Source organism: Amia ocellicauda, chromosome 6 (assembly GCF_036373705.1).
Source record: "Amia ocellicauda isolate fAmiCal2 chromosome 6, fAmiCal2.hap1, whole genome shotgun sequence".
Lineage (NCBI taxonomy): Eukaryota > Metazoa > Chordata > Actinopteri > Amiiformes > Amiidae > Amia > Amia ocellicauda.
Genome location: NC_089855.1, coordinates 43,893,793 through 43,907,882, shown reverse-complemented (window position 1 = coordinate 43,907,882; position 14,090 = coordinate 43,893,793). Strand labels below are relative to the sequence as shown.

Genomic DNA, 14,090 nt, shown 5'->3' with positions numbered 1-14,090 from the left:
CCCGGGTTGGTTTGTGCATGAATAAATTCATTTTCTAAGCAAAGGCCGAGTTACACAAAACATACATATTCTACAGTAAGAGAAGATCAAATACACAGTAAGATCTGTTACACTGATGTGCTTTGCGAGCTATCACACGCCAGCAGTTCCGACAATGTATTATTATTATTATTATTATTATTATTATTATTATTATTATTATTATTATGTATTTGTTAGCAGACGCTCTTATCCAGGATGACTTTCAAAACATAGGAGCATTGCTGTGTGTCTGGCAACAGGGACAATGCAAAAGTGATTTTAGACCTTCATCACAGACTTCATCAATAAGCACAATATCCCATCAAAGCATTAACATCACCTGAGATGGTCCAACAGTTTATTGATCTGCCCACAATTGTGCCGCAAAAACCAACAAAACAGTTGCATCCATAATCAATAGGCTAGCCAATTGTTTTTTAAACAAGAATAAAAGTAAAGATACGCCACAAAATGAATGAAAATGTGAACTGTGTGCATGGTGACGAATGCATGTGAACTAATCCTGTATTTTAGTCAATACAGTGAAAGTGTCTGAAATAGCAAATCGGTGTAAATCCATTAATGCATCAATACAAATAAATACAAATAAAAGGCTGATCTTAGCATATTCGTATACTTGTATGTTCGTTTCTGGTTTTCTACATGTGATTTCGTGTTTTTTGTTTGGTTTTTACAATGTATCTGTGCTGTGTGTAGACGTGGAATGAGTTTGATTGTGATGTTAAATAGGGTTTAGAAACACAGTCGCCTCGGGGCTGATTATTATTGCTGTGTTTCTTCACTTCTACGCAAATACAAAATTGAGGAAGCAGTGGTTAGTTCTGAATCAAACATATTGACCCCCTCACTCAATCTGTAAGTCCTGCAGCAAACATTGGAATATGCATAGATATTTGCACACATTTCTCTCTTTCTCTCATTCTCTCTCTCTCTCTCAATTCAGTGCATTTGTATTGTGAAAGCAATTGGACATGCAAACATACATACATACATACATACATATATATGGAAAATAAACAATACAATTATAAATCACAATAAGATGTAATAAAGTACAGAAAAACAAAATGTAATAAAATGTGATCTTTAATACACACATATGTATGGCTGGTCGGAAGCGTCTTGGACTCGGGTTCCTCTTCATTACTTATAATGCTTTTGCCTTTTGCTAAAGCTTTCCATGGAGGGGAACGTGGATGAGTTTGTACCATTCTTGGGAGGCTCTGCCTTGTTGGGGCGGAGCTGTGATCCAGGTGAACAGCAGATCGGGCATAGGTGGGCATGTGGGCGGAGGAGGAGGAAGGCCGGTCAAGCAAATAAGCTTGCTAAGGTACGCAGCAGCAGCAAACAGCCCCCCCATCCAGCCAGCCAGGCAGTCTGGCTGGCAGTGACTGAGAGGTTGACAGACGGCAAGCAACGGAATGCACGTGCTCTGTGATGTCATAGCAGTCAGCTCAGAAAGAGGTTCGTGATGTCATCACTGAGCTGGCTAGCTCTGTGTGTCTTTCTGGCTGTGTGTGTTGAACCGTCTTAGAAATAAGTGGAGAAGTCGCGGAGATAAAGCAAACAGAACTTTAATCGAGCCGCTCGGAAGCCCCACGTCAGGAATAATTCCTTCAGTGAGAGTTAATGTTTACAAACATGAGTACAACTTTATAGGAAAATGACATAACATCTTATGGCCGTTCATCCAATCAGAAGATACAGGTCCGGGTCCGTTTACGATCTGTCCTCCCGTGAAGAGGTGATGGATCCAAAGCAGATGTCTGTCTTTGATGTGCACTAGGAAGATGCGATCCCACGGTCTTCATTTACCTAGTGTCAATCGCTCTTTAACAAAAACAATTCCTCCCTGTCTGGAGAAACAATTCAGTCATAAACAAATTCTCAGCAGACAGCTGAAGGCTATTTCGGCACTGTGTAATCTATCATTACTGACAGGAGTTTCTAACAAACCAACCTTGTTGACCCTTTACTTGTCCTGCTAAATCTAATCTGCTCAGCCTGTATACAAAACTACTTCTAATGCAAGTATTAATATAAAACATTATATAATTATCACAAAACACTTTCTTCAACTTCCTATACAGAGTCTTCAAAAGCTATCAGTCTATAGCAGCTGGTGTTTGAACACACATACAATTATACAGCATTTTCTGCAGCTTCGCAAGACCTAATTTTAAACGTTGTTGGTAAATTAGATAATTAGTGAGGACCCTCTATTTCCATTTCTTCTTCCATAATTGCTAAAATAAAATTTTACTGACATTTTATTGACCCTACCACTGCATAGGACACATCTGTAACATGGACGCTACTGAATGGCACATACATTGAAAACTACGGAGAATTGAGACAAATCCAATTTACACTTCATAAATAATCTTAAAACGTTTCCAACCAATGCAAAACCCACGTGAAATACGTTCATTCACATTTTTGGATAACAAAAAGAGAGATTATTACATATGTTCCCTATGATGCATCTACAGAGCGAGAGACAGAGAGAGAGAGACAGAGAGAGACAGAGAGAGACAGAAAGACAGACAGACAGACACTAACACAGCCACCCACTCACCCACTCACACACACACATACACACACTCTATCTCTCTCTCTCACACACACACACACACACACACACATACACACAACCAGCAAGACACACAGAGCCAGCCAGCTCAGCGATGACATCACGAACCTCTCTCTGAGCTGACTGCTATGACATCACAGAGCACGTGCATTCCGTTGCTTGCCATCTGTCAACCACTCAGTCACTGCCAGCCAGACTGCCTGGCTGGCTGGATGGGGGGGCTGTTTGCTGCTGCTGCGTACCTTAGCAAGCTTATTTGCTTGACCGGCCTTCCTCCTCCTCCGCCCACATGCCCACCTATGCCCGATCTGCTGTTCACCTGAATCACAGCTCCGCCCCAACAAGGCAGAGCCTCCCAAGAATGGTACAAACTCATCCACGTTCTCCTCCATGGAAAGCTTTAGCAAAAGGCAATAGCGATATAAGTAATGAAGAGGAACCCGAGTCCAAGACGCTTCCGACCAGCCATACATATTTGTGTGTATTAAAGATCACATTTCATTACATTTTGTTTTTCTGTACTTTATTACATCTTATTGTGATTTTTAATTGTATTGTTAATTTTCCATATATATGTATATATGTATGTATGTATGTATGCATGTATGCATGTCCAATTGCTTTTAAATTACAAATGCACTGAATTGAGAGTGAGAGACAGAGAAAGAGAGAGATAGAAGTGCTAGGGCACATCTGTAACATAAACTAGGGAACATTTATAACATACAGGGAACATTTGTAAAACTAATTAGGGAACCTTTGTGACATACTAAAAGGACATACTGGTAGGTGTTTGGCACTGTGGAAGGAAAGTTAGAATTATTTCCCTCATATCAATTCTACTCTCTTGTATACTTAAGAAAGATAAGGTCAAGCCAGGAGGACATGCCAGAAGGTAGCTTGTTTTCTGTTCGTTATTTAAAATGAGAACCTTGGAGACAATGTCAAACAGTACGATTGAAGTGCCTGCCCCCTAATCCATGTGTTGACCTATGAACTCTGATATATATTCTGCTTAGCTAACTCTCTAATGATAATATAGTAATGACTCTGTGATTGTAACCAGATCTTTGTTTTTTGTGTATAAAAGCCTCTGACTTTTAAATGAAGGCAGAGCGACTTTGGGATCTTCTTGATTCACTGTTCCTCTCCACGATGCGTGTATTAAAGGCATTGCAACGAACGTTCCAACCTGATTGAAGATGGTTTTTCTTCCACATTACATGGCGACGAGGATGGGATTGCGAACCCTGACACAGAGGACTGGAATGGCCAGACCAGTGACCAGCAAAACTGCGCCAGCAAAATAGAAAAAGGTAAAGGAACCTTTTTGAAAAATTCCCTACTGCGGTGCTTTGCTTTCACTTGTCTGCTCGCCTGGCCCTCTGACGATAAGGTAACGCAATCTATATTTTATTAAACGTTGTTGCTTGCCTTATATCAATTACTTGAGGCAGGAAATGTTTTCTTGCTTGTTAAGAAACAAAGTTTCTTAGTGTTACCATAGACTTGACTGTGTCTTCTTGTTTATGAAGTAATAGGACTGTGTCTTCCTATTTAACCTGGGTTGCCATGAACTTGACTGTGTTTCCTTGTTTGTGAAGAAACAGGACTGTGTCTTCCTGTTTGGGTTCCCGTAGACAAAAGTGTGTCTGTAAAACTGCAGGGTAGGTTTGACCTACAGTTAGAAAAAAAAAAAATTGTTCAATATCTGATATGCCGGTGATAATATAAATGCACGTGTTTTGTAGAACCATAAATGGTAAATGAAGAAACATCATGAAGTTATATACAAGTTATATAAATGCAAACATATTGAACAACATGTTTGTTATTATTCGTATATAGGATTTATTTTAATGTGTTTTTTTTTGTTATATTTTTATTTCTTTTTACTTTTTTTTCTTTTTTTCCCTGTCATTTTGTTATTATTTTGTGTGCTTGTATGTCTTGGTAGTTGTGTACAAAACGTTACATAGAAAATGCGTGGTAACGGCTCCAGTAAAACGGGTGAACTGCCACCCAAAGGTACACATGTCAGATATATGTATGATAACTATGGAGTGAAGATGTGCGCGATGTGCACAAGTGGTTTGACTGGACTATAGGTGACAGAAAGTTAAGGTTTCCAGAAGATGGGACTTTTGATTCAGATAGACTTGAGCACCTAAAAACGGTTTTGCAAAATAGGAATACAAAACCGGGAGAAGTAAATAGTTATATTTCCCAAAAGTTAGAACCAAATTGGCACTGCTCAAAAGCCAATTCTATCGCCCAATAGACTTATTATGCAATAAAACCTTTTTTTTTTTAACTAGAGCAAATATGTATTATTCGTTCATTAAAAACCATTGGCTTTGTTATCACATATATTTTTTTAGAACTAGTTTTTCACTCAATTCCCATATACAATAATACAATACACCATAGTAGCATTATTCAGTGTGTATCCACTTACATCACATTGAAACATCACATATCATTTCACACTTCAGTCACACATCCAAACAGCACAATTCTTTCAATACAGTAGTCACTCTAATAAACTATGGAAAGTATAGTTCATGAAATGCCCATAGTCCCACCAGACTCTGTTTCCTTGTGCTTAGATTTAAAAGAGGTTGGAGTTGTATGACTATTCATGTTTCTTCCCAATCTATTTCTATATTGTTTCTTCAGGCCTTTTCCTCAAAGATAAAATTGTTATTTTTCAGCACCTGAAATCAATCAGAAATGCATTTTTAATAATTTGTCCGTCTATTCCTGGACATCGCCACCCTCCTGTTGTCAATTGGAATCAGCAGAGTTAGTTGGTTTATTACTTTTACCAGAGTATGGTATGCATCGTATGTTTCCACCATCACCCTCCCTCCTGTCCGTCCACACACACTGGCATCAGTGGCCATGAGGACGGATTATGGGCTGCAGCACTTAGAGCGGAGGCCAATGTGAGAGGGGAGACTATGCACTGATGTGTCATGGCATGTGAGTAGGGAACCTTTGGACTAAACCTTTGGTACCTGTGAAGATAGATAATAGTAGTTATTTTCTATTCATCTGTATCAACATCAGTATTATTAGCATTAGTAATGTAACTATTCTCGATTTCCCAGGACATTACTGTCGGTTGACAATGTTGCTTGGTTTGTAGTAGTACATCTGTATTTAGTTACAAGGCAGCTCTCTTATCTCTCTCAGTGGGGAGCTGACCTCACAGACACTTTCACTGCCCCAACGCCCCCTCTGAAAACATCACTCTGTATCCTAACAGCTGTTCTTTCTCCTTTCCTAATTTCTTACTAGTGTAGCGTAAGGTACACTTATGAATTTCAATTTAAGAAGTGAATTTATAGTATCACCTTATCACGAATCCTGGAATCTTGTAGCACTCAATTTCTGTAATAATTGGACACAGACACCAATTCCAAAGATATAAATTGTCAAATTTATTCAAAAACAAAGACTAAATGTAGCACTACACTAATTATACAAAAGGGAAAACTAATTAAAATTCAACTCTAGATCAACAAATCAAAGACAAATCACTTCCGTGACCAAATCAAAGACCATGGGATCGCATATGATAACACAAATCGTTAAACAAGAAAGGTTATAAACACATTGACTACAATACCGGTTAGTAAGACGAAGGTGAGTCTCTCATTAGTATTGTTAGTCAGAAATTAAATAACTACGCAGGTTAGTGTTTAATGTCAGGTAACTTCTCGTTATATATATATCAGTCTCATTTACGTTTAGGTGCCGAGAAAGATCCTATCATTACTTGTTACCACAATTTCCCTTAACTGATTATTATTCAATGATTAAGGATAGGCATGGCCACCAATAATCTAATGTCTATTAACTTGTGTCAATTTCAGACTAAACAGTTAAACAGGAATGAGAAGATATTTCTCGGCGTTGACAGATTTTATTTCTAAAATGATCAACAAAACAGTTTAATGCAACACAAATTTATATTGAAGACAACTAAATGATATTACACATTCTAGAGTTATGACTCACAGATTAACATTTCTAATTGATTTCTCAAATGTCATGAATGATGAACTCCAAACTGTTAAACTTATCTGAACTTCGTCGCAGAGAGGCCTCTCTGGCTTCGGGCTCAGATAACAGCACACGGCACGAGGTCCGTGTGGTTTGGAACAAAGGCAGTCCGGTTCGGCTTTGTCCAAGAACTTCCACTCAGTCGATGCACCTGGAAGTTGGGGTTTCGCAAAAGTAGAGTCGTTTCCAAACAGATTTTCCACTGGTTTGAAGGCTCCAAGGTTGTGCACAAAATCTTTTTGGCAAGCAGGGTCTCTCACCGTACTTATTTGAAGACAAAGTCTTTGAGGAAAGCAGGGCCCTGTTTGTTCCAAGGGTCAAGTTTCTTAAGACTCAAATAGCTATTTAAATGACTGACACTTTCGTATTCAGTCGACTTGTCCAGCTGTAAAACTCCACTGATCAGGTGGGCACAGGCGGTCAGCGCAGTCTGTAAAGTTCTTTATTTAATAAAGTCCTTTAAAAGAATTCTTCATACGGCTCAATCTCCTTCTCCCAGTTTAACTCTTCTGTTGCCGGCAAAGACTTGGTTGGTTTCTGGTTCCGGTTCTGGCAACAGAGCTACAGGTTGAGCTGTGGCAGCGAGTTACTGGTTCAGGTGAGAGAGAGAGAGAGAACGACCGTCCGCTGTTCCTTATAGTCTGTCAGATCGATAGGTGATTGGTTCCTGAGTTCTTGAGATTGGATTTCGGTTTCAGCCCCCAGTGTCCTATTGGAGGAGGGCTTGATTTATGACTGATGTCAATCCATGCCATCTATTGGAAATGCCGGTTGGCCCGGGTTCGTAGCTCTATGTCGGGATTTCGGCTCTCGTCCACTACAAAGAGTTTTTATCACCTACAGGCCCCTTTATCCAGACATTTCATAGCAGAATTCCAAACTATTTGGCCTCTTCTTGGTGCCATCCTCCCCAAAACTGTCACTTTGATGCAAACCAGTTCCAAGCTGATGAGCAAAGGAAATCTGATAACTTTGGGGGGGGAGAGGTCTTCTTTAGATCAGTGCATCAGCTCAGAGCCCAAATGCTCTTATCCAAATACACCCAACATAACGCTACAATGTTCATATTATTATAATCTATGGGTTCTAGTCTATTGTGTATTGTATTTATTCTCAGGCCCTTCTCTTATGTTTTACAGTTGTTATTATTATTCTGTACAATACAGGGATTAAATTAAGTATTTTAACCACAAAGTATTGGCTACAGTTATGATGCCTACTTCAGTGTTCATATGCATACAGTTTCTGAGGTCTGGACCACTGCACAGTAGTCCCTGGAGTTGTAGTCCAGACCACTGCAAAATTCGTGCTGAAGTGATATGGATCACCACGCAATGGCCCAAGGACCACTGCAAACTTGGATTTCAATGTTTTTGTGTAATCCATGTTGCAATAGCAACATCCATGTTCCTTTGTGGTGAGCTGGTTAATTCTGTTCTTTAACATTGAAGAGATTAAGATGAATAAACTTACTGTTGAAGATTATTATTTGATTATTTTTATTTTTATTTTTAGGCATCAATCATTACAAATTCAACTTAGCTAAAATATATCGCAATTCAAAATACATTTTAAAAATTCCAATTACAATTTACACAAGTACATTAAAAGACTTCCTACATCCTGGACGGTGAAAGCTAAGTGCTGTCAAGATGTAGGGTTACAGACTAGGGCTACGGGAAAGGGAGCAAGGAGGAAAACATTCAAGAACGAGAGGAGCATAATAAGCTGAAGTGCTATCTAGCAGAGATAGAGGACTAATATTACAAGTGCGGTCGGAAGAGATGCGTCTTGAGTAAGCGCCAGAATGAGGTCAAGGACTCTGCTGTTTTGACTTTGGTGGGCAGCTCATTCCACCACCGAAGTCAAAACAGCAGAGTCCTTGACCTCATTCCGGCACTTGTGTAACCCTTGTGTAAGATGTAACCCTTACCCAGTGGCTAACCCTAACTCTATGTTACAAATGTTCCCTAAAAGCTTATTTTGCAAAAAAAAAAATTCCTTTAGGAATTTTAAACTTTTAAAGATACACATAGGTAATACCAATGTGGTTTAACAATGCCGAAAATAATAATGCGTTTATCTTTAATTGTGAAGATATTGAATAGATGTATATCTTTCATATACACAAATAGAAAAAAAACGGTTTCCAAACCGAATATAGAACTGAAACTTTCAGACAGTCCATGAAAAATGGAATGTAAACGTTTACACTTCTTTACAATTCTATATATCAATTATATTCCTAACCCTAACCCTAACACTAACCCTAACTTTAAGTTACGAATGTTTCCTAAACACTTATTTTGCAGGATCAATAAAAAACTGTCAGGATTTTTTTAACTTTTACTGACACACATAGTTAATAGCAATGTGTTATAACTTTTCCGAAAATAATAATTCGTATATCTTTAATTGTTTTGACATTATTAAGATATAATGCATCTATCACATAGAGAACATTTGTTACATGATAGGAAAAACATACAAATTATGTAACTTTGAATATATTTAATATTACAGCATACAATTTGTCAGGCTTCATAATAATGGAATTTATGACATACTCTGTAAAAATCAAGCAAATAGCATTTGTTGTTCATGAGAAAAAATATATATAATCAAAGCTATCAGACTTTAGCACGTGGTGAATGAACACACATACGATTATACAGCATTTGTTGCAGCTTCGCAAAACCTAATTTTAAACGTTGTTGGTAAATTAGATTCAAAGTGAGGACCCTCTATTTGCATTTGTTCCCCTTTATTATTGCTAAAATAAAGATTTACTGACATTTTACTGACACTACCACTGCATAGGACACATCTGTAACATGAACGCTACTGAATGGCACATACATTGAAAACTACGGAGAATTGAGACTTATCAAATTTACACTTCATAAATCATCTTAAAATCTTTCCAAATAAGGCAAAACCCACTTGAAATACGTTCATTCACATTTTTGGTAAACAAGAAGAGAGATTGTTACATATGTTCCCTATGATGCATCTACAGAGCGAGAGACAGAGAGAGAGAGAGAGAGAGAGAGAGAGACAGACAGACAGGCAGACAGACACTAACACAGCCACCCACTCTCCCACTCACACACACACACACACACTATCTCTCTTTCTCTCTCACACACACACACACATACACACACACACACACACACACACACACACACACACACACTATCTCTCTCTCTCTCTCTCTCTCTCTCTCTCTCTCTCTTTCTCTCTCTCAAAATTCAAATTCAAATTCAACGTGCTTTATTGGCATGACCAAAAAGAAGTATTGCCAAAGCAATGGTGACAAACAACAGTTTTGAACATTTATATGTACATTTGCATACATAAATACACAATATATATGTTAAAAACAGGTAACTGATTAATTTCAATTAATAAAATTCAATCATAGTTCAGAGAGACATAAAACTGATATTGATAGTAATAATTGGGTGTAGCATAGGTGTCATTGCCTGTGTCCAGGGGTGTCCCCTGTGTGAGTGGACTGAGTATCCACTGTGTCCCTCAGGCTGTGGCAGGCAGCTGTATACTGGGCTGCCAGTAATATGCAGCTGGTCTCCTTTCCCAGAAGTGCAGAAGTGCAGCTCTGTCTCGACCTCTCGGCGTTGGCAGTGGGGACACAGCCTGTCCTCTCTGGGCAGCCAGGTCTGCCTGTGTCGGCCCGTCTCGATGGCCAGGCTGTGCTCACTGAGCCTGTATTTGGTCAGGATCCTTTTGTGTTTTTCGTTCATTATTAATTTAAGGTTTTCTGATAATGTGTAGTGTCTTTTTAGGGCCCGATAGCACTGCAGATTACTTTGTGCTTGTGTGTGTGTTTCCCAATGGGTGATGTAGTTTTCTTTGTGCTGTGTGATAATTTGGTTGACTCTGATTGTGTGCATGTGTGTGTTGCTGTCCTGAGGCTGGCCGGTGTTGGTGTGTGTCTGCGCAGTGAGCCTGCGGACCAGCTGGCTGAGGGGGCTCCTCTCTGGGTTCAGCTCTTGGCATTGCAGGGCCTTGTGGTGGTAGGAGTGTGTGTCGCTGTTTATTAGATGGAGCCAGAATTTAATTGCTCTTTTGTGTATGTTGATTTATAATGGGTATTGGCCTAATTCTGCCCTGCATGCGTTGTTCGGTGTTTTCCTTTGCACCTGTAGGATACTTTTGCAGAACTCTGCATGCAAGGTTTCTTTTGGGTGTTTGTCCCATTGAGCAAACTGCTGCCCTGTGAGGGGACCCCACACCTCACTGCCATAGAGAGCAATGGGCTTGATTATGGATTCAAATATTTTTAGCCAGATTTGTACAGGTATTTTTATGCAAATGTGTCTCTTTATGGCATAGAAGGCCCTGCGTGCTTTCTCTCTCAGTGTCTTCACTGCTGCGTTGAAGCTTCCTGTTGAGCTGAGTGTGAGGCCTAGGTATGTGTAGTGGGTGCAGTGTTCGATGGTGCTGTTTGCTAAAGTGACGTGGTACCTAGTTCCCTGAGGCCTGGCCTTTTTCTGGAATATCATGGTATTTGTCTTTTTCATGTTTACTGCCAGGGCCCAGGACTAACAGTACTGCTCTAGCAGTGCCAGGTTTTGCTGAAGCCCCTGTTCTGTGGACGACAGCAAGACTAGGTCATCCGCATAGAGCAGGAATTTGACTTCTGTGTCATTTAGGGTGAGGCCAGGGGCATCAGACTGCTCCAACACCGTTGCCAACTCATTGATGTAGATGTTGAACAGTGTTGGGCTCAGACTGCAGCCCTGCCTCACTCCCCGCCCCTGAGTGAAGAATTCTGTTCTTTTGTTGCCAATTTTTACTGCACATTTGTTTTCGGTGTACATTGTATTTATAATATCATAGACTTTACTCCCTACACCGCTTTGAAGAATTCTGTAATAAAGTCCCTCGTGCCAAATGGAATCGAATGCCATTTTGAAATCAATGAAATAGGCAAAGATTTTGCCTTTACTTTCTTAGTGGACGTGTTTGTCTATGAGGGTGTGTAGGGTGTAAATATGATCTGTAGTGCGGTGATTTGGGAGGAAGCCAATCTGACTCTTACTCAGGACACTGTGCTCGGTAAGGAAGGCCAGTATCCGGGCGTTGATGATACTGCAGAACACCTTCCCCAGGTTACTGCTAACACAGATGCCCCGGTAGTTGTTAGGGTCGAATTTGTCTCCACTCTTATAGATTGGGGTGATCAGCCCCTGCTTCCAGATGTCAGGGAAATAACCAGTACTGAGGACCATGTTGAACAATTTAAGCACAGCCTACTGCAGTTGTGCGCTGCTGTGTTTGAGCATTTCAGTGCTGATGCTGTCCGGGCTGCAGGCTTTTCTGGGTGGAAGTGCCTGGAGCTTTTTAGATAGTTCCTGTAGGGTGATTGGAGCGTCATTTGGGTTTTGATTATTTTTAATTGATTGTTTGAGTATTTTCAGTTTTTCCCTGGTTTCAATTTGTTTGTGTGTCAGATCATTTTGTTGGATATCTTTATAAAGGTTTTCAAAGTATTTTTTCCAAATGGTTCCGTTTTGTATTGCCAATTCTTGTTGTTTTGTTGAATTAAATTGTTCCACATTTCCCAGAACTGGTTTTGGTCAACAGATTTCTCTATGTCTGTGAGTGTTTTGTTTGTGTGTTTCTGTTTTTTATTTTTAAGGGTGTGTTTGTAGTGTTTTAGGGTCTCACAGTACTGTTGGCATAGTTCTGTGTCTTGTGGTTGATGATGTTTTTGATTGGATAGGTGCCTTGAATTTGTTTTTTATTGATTTACACTCATCATCAAACCATGTCTGTGTGTGTGTGTATGATTCTGGTTGATTTTTTCTTTGTCTTTTTAAGATTTGCCATTGTGGCTGCAATTTGAAATATTTGATTGATATCATTTATGGCCAGATTTAGTCCTGTCACGTCAGGCTGGTACTGTGAGCTGAGGAAAGTGTTGATGATGTCTGTTATTTCTGTAGAACTGATTGCTTGGTTAAATTCCTCTGTGCTGTTTGGAGCCCATCTTTATGTTTGATTAAGGTTGTACAGCTTACTGGGCTGTGTCTGTGTGTTGCTGGCCTGACTTCTTCTTTTCAGGAACACTGTGATTTGGTTGTGGTCTGACAGGGGGGTTTGCTGCCTGACAGTGAATGCACTGATGAAGGAGGGGTCCATGTCAGTGAGGGCGTAGTCGACTACATTAGTCCCAAGAGCTGAGCAATACGTGAACCTCCCTAAAGAGTCCCCTCTGATCCTGCCATTAAACACCTCTGGGTTGTGGTGGGGGTGAGGTACAGAGGGGCCTGGCCGAACACATGGCTGTTTCCCTGTGTGCCGATGCAGTTGGGCTCGGTGCCTGTCCGGGCATTGAAGTCCCCACAGAGCAGCACATTCCCCTGGGCCTGGAAATGGCCGATCTCTGTGTGGAGGGTGTTAAAAAATTCCCCATTGTAATAGGGGGATTCAGAGGTGGGGGTATACGCTGTACAAAGGTATATATGATTCTCACACTGGGCTATTCCCTTCTTAATTTGAAGCCATGTGTGCGTTGGGCCCTGATTGACTGGGCTGATGTGGTTCGCCAGCTCCTCTTTGTACCACACTATGATCCCCCCAGAGTCCCTGCCACGCCGCACTGTGCTCAGTTTAATTGAGGGCACAATAACCTCCCTGTAGCCCAGGGGGCAGTGTGTGGGCACCTCTGCACGACACCATGTCTCCAGCAGAACTATGATATCTAATTCTTTAATGCTTTTAATGAATTCAGGGTCTGTGCTCTTTAGCCCGAAAGGCGAGGAGTTCAGGCCCTGAATGTTCCAGCAGCTGACTGTAAATGAGCTCATTTTAGCTAACATTGTACTTGGTGGAATAAAATGCCTATCAACAATACAACTATCGAAGGTTTTGTTTAAACTAGAATTTCAAATTTAATAATTATTAGTTTTATGTAAAGTATGGTTACATTGTATGTACACAGGTATTTATTTTTAATTTACAAGTGGGGTTGTCCGTCCCTACCCGAGTTCTCTGGCTCAGCTCAGCAGTCTGGAGCAGAGGAGGCTGAGCAGGTGCTTGATCTCCCCCCGCTCGGTGGGGGCCGGAGTGGCGGCCTGGGTCAGGGCTGCGGCATAGCTGAGCGGCTTCTGATGGGCGCTGTGCCTGGTGCTCGTGGGGCGGGTGGGAGGCTGGGTGATGGGGGGCTGGCCGGTGCTGCGGCATCGTGGTACGTGTGCTCCAGTGCGGGGGGGTTGTATGTTTGGCTGGCCTCTGTTGGTATTGCTGTGTGGATAGGAGCTCATACATTCAGTGACTTCTCTCTCTCTCTCTCTCTCTCTCTCTCTCTCTCTCTCTCGTTCTGTAGATGCATCATAGGGAACATATGTAACAA

General features: G+C 40.7%; 2 non-coding genes across 2 annotated transcripts; one reads left to right on the top strand and one right to left on the bottom strand.

Moving 5' to 3' along the window:
• Positions 1–1,166: 1,166 nt before the first annotated feature.
• LOC136752031 (U5 spliceosomal RNA) lies at positions 1,167–1,281 on the top strand. Its single transcript, XR_010817211.1, has one exon. It is a non-coding gene; the product is annotated as a U5 spliceosomal RNA (small nuclear RNA).
• Positions 1,282–2,968: 1,687 nt separating this feature from the next.
• LOC136752079 (U5 spliceosomal RNA) lies at positions 2,969–3,083 on the bottom strand. The gene has a single exon (XR_010817248.1). It is a non-coding gene; the product is annotated as a U5 spliceosomal RNA (small nuclear RNA).
• Positions 3,084–14,090: the final 11,007 nt, after the last annotated feature.